Source organism: Arachis ipaensis, chromosome B07 (genome assembly GCF_000816755.2).
Source record: "Arachis ipaensis cultivar K30076 chromosome B07, Araip1.1, whole genome shotgun sequence".
Lineage (NCBI taxonomy): Eukaryota > Viridiplantae > Streptophyta > Magnoliopsida > Fabales > Fabaceae > Arachis > Arachis ipaensis.
The window spans coordinates 5,569,672-5,572,857 of NC_029791.2; the positions used below are offsets into that span (position 1 = coordinate 5,569,672).

The following is a 3,186-nucleotide window of genomic DNA, read 5'->3' on the forward strand; positions in this document are numbered from 1 at the left end:
TTTAAACATTAAAGATGATTTTGTATGCAAAAAAAATTAAAAACAAAAAAAAATTTCGACTTATAGACCAAAATCATCTTTAACCATATATTTATTTATTCTATTACATTATTAAACTTGATTTTAATATATTAAACTGTTATAAGAGTTATTTTATTATCATAATATAAATATTTTGTCGACACTATCAGAATTTTGTAGATTTGTCACTTATTTTTGTCCAATTTTTCCCCTAAAATTGTATAACATATTTTTTAGTTTTTTTTTTCCTATATATAATCACACACAATTATAAATGAGGAAGCAAGAGTTTGATTTGTAGCGTAAGATACTAATAAGACAGTGAAGGGCGTGAGGTTGGTTGTTTTTGAATCTCCATGGAAGAGAAAGCAGCAAGAACAATTGAAGGTCAACCCATAAGATGTAAAGGTTTGTGTGACAGCCATGAACAATTGAAGATGCAAGTTATTTTCTTTTTTTCCATTTTTTAAGGTTGCTATGTTTCATGTGTTTGAAACTTTGAATAGCGGCGGTTGGAAGAGAACCAGGGGAGCCATTGATCATTGAAGAGATTATTGTGGCGCCTCCAATGGCTCGTGAAGCAAGGATTAAAGTTATATGCTCTTCTCTTTGTTACAGCGATGTCACTTTTTGGAAGATCAAGGTTCATTGCAATCACTTTTTCTATTTACTTTTTAATTTAATTTCTCTCAATTATTTAGATTTTGAGTCTTTCATTTCATCCTTTGATGAAGGACCCCCCTGCAATTTGGCCAAGAATTTTCGGTCATGAGGCAATTGGGTGAGTTTCTGAAATCTCCTTATAGATTATTCATTCAAAATTAATTAATTAATTTTAATATACGAAAATGGGATTGCTATACTATACTATTTGTATGGTCATGTTCCATTCCATTTCATTAGTGGTTTGTGCTTTAATTTATGTACACTGAAAATTTGTAGTGGTCCTTTCATAAAAAGTTTCAACTTGTTTGTACAGTTGACTTTTTGTTTTTGTTTTGATTGATTCTGAATTTTGGGTTTTAACTCATTTTTCTTGTGAGATTTGCTAAATTGTTATGGAAAGCCATCTTCATATTGTTCTAATCTAATGGTAAGAAATAAGAGATTGAGCGTTAAAATTTAAAGTGGAAAATCACATATAGTTATTTTCGTATGAAGTTAATAGTTGAAAATTGTTAAATTATTTGATATGTTTGACTCTAAAATAGATACTCACGTACAGTTGTCTTTATATGAAGTTAATAATTAAAAACCGTTAGATTTTAATTTAGTTAAATATGTTAAATTATCTAACAAATTTTTAACTATATAAATTTCTACTTTGACTAAATTATTATCTAATAATTTTTAATTATCAATTTTCAGATTGTGGAGAGTGTGTGGATTGCAAATCAGAAAAGAGCAACCTGTGTTCAAAATTCCCATTCAAAGTATCTCCATGGATGCCAAGATATGATAGTAGCAGATTCACTGATCTCAATGGACACATCATACACCATTTCCTTTTTGTTTCAAGTTTTACTGAGTACACTGTTGTTGACATTGCCAATCTAACCAAGATTCATCCACTTGTTCCTCCAAACAAAGCATGCCTCCTCAGTTGCGGCGTATCGACCGGTAACTAAAGAGAAAGATAAAGTAACCTTTTAGAATTCGAAAGCCATAAATTTATTCTTTAATCTTTATCAAATTATGTCCGTCCTAACAAAAAAAAGGAATAAAGTATATTTTTTGTTTTTAAAATTTGACAAAAATTTTTAAAATATTTTTAAGTTTTATTTTATTTTAATTTTATTCCAAAAGTTTTCTATTTGAATCAAATATATCCTGACGGGCTAATTTTTTTAAAATTTTAGGACCAATTTAACAACAATTTCTTAAAAATAATCTTTAATACAAGCAAATCAAACATAATTTTTATGCATTTTTGTTGGATTGGTTTTAAATTTTTTGAAAATTTAGCTCTCCATGGTATATTTCGTGCAAATCGAAAACTTTTAAGATAAAATTGAAACAAAATAAAATTTAAGGGTATTTTAAAATTTTTTATTAAATTTCAAAGACAAAAGATACACTTTACAAAATAAAATAAAAAAAATCTGTCGTACTTAAAACTATTTTGTACGAAAAAGACTAGTCTATTTCTCTTTTCGTTTCAAATGGTGAAAGATGATTTTGTACTATGTTATTTTAGTCAGTGACAAAATTAAAGCTTTGTTCCATCAAATATGCAACATTCATAATAAATTCATCTAATTCAATATTTTTGTTATTAAAATTTTTAATTATAGTTCTGTATCCACTAAAAATTGTTTTTGTTTTGGAAAAAACAAGGTTGCTGAAGGAGCTAGACTTTGTGGAGCAACTAAGATTATAGGTGTAGATGTCAACCCAGATAAGTTTGAAATTGGTAATGTAACTAACTATCTTCTCTTTCTATAACATCATCATCAAGTGTTTTAATTTGTCAAATAATATTAATGTTTTAAGAGATTAATTGGTTTCATGTGTTTAATTAATTTGTTTTTTTCAGGAAAAAAGTTTGGAGTCACTGACTTTATTCAAGCTGGAGGAGACAAATCTGTGAGCCAGGTCTTGCCATAATATTTGACTTTCTTTGGGATTTAAAAAAAAATGAATATAAAAAAAAATTAATTATTAGACCACAGTTAAATAAATCCACTAAAGAACTAACAAAAAATAATCAATAATTAATTATTATTTTTTTAAATTTCCTTGTACCTTCACTAGCCACCTACCCCAGTTTTCGCCAACTTTAAATCTTAAACCCTAATAATATTTTTTATTATATTATTATTATAGGAACATTTTTGAATAAGAGTTAATGTGGTTATGGAACAGGTTATTATAGAGATGACTAGTGGAGGTGCAGACTATTGCTTTGAATGTGTTGGAAGGGCATCATTGGTCCATGAAGCATATGCTTCTTGTAGAAAGGTATCTAATATTTATATTCTAATCTATGTCTCTCTCAAAATGTGATTAATTTATTAGTTTTTTAAGTATATTTGTTTTAAACCAAATTGAAATTCCATATTATTACTAGCAAATGTTCAAGATATAACTATTTCAAAAATTAATTTTTATATAATTTTTTAGTTGGTGTAATTCGCCAAAATGAGTGACGAGATGATATACAAA

The 3,186-nt window shown here is 27.2% G+C and overlaps 1 pseudogene; it reads left to right on the plus strand.

Annotated features, from left to right (window-relative positions):
- LOC107608566 overlaps positions 378 to 3,186 on the plus strand; it is a 4,705-nt pseudogene continuing 1,896 nt past the window's right edge.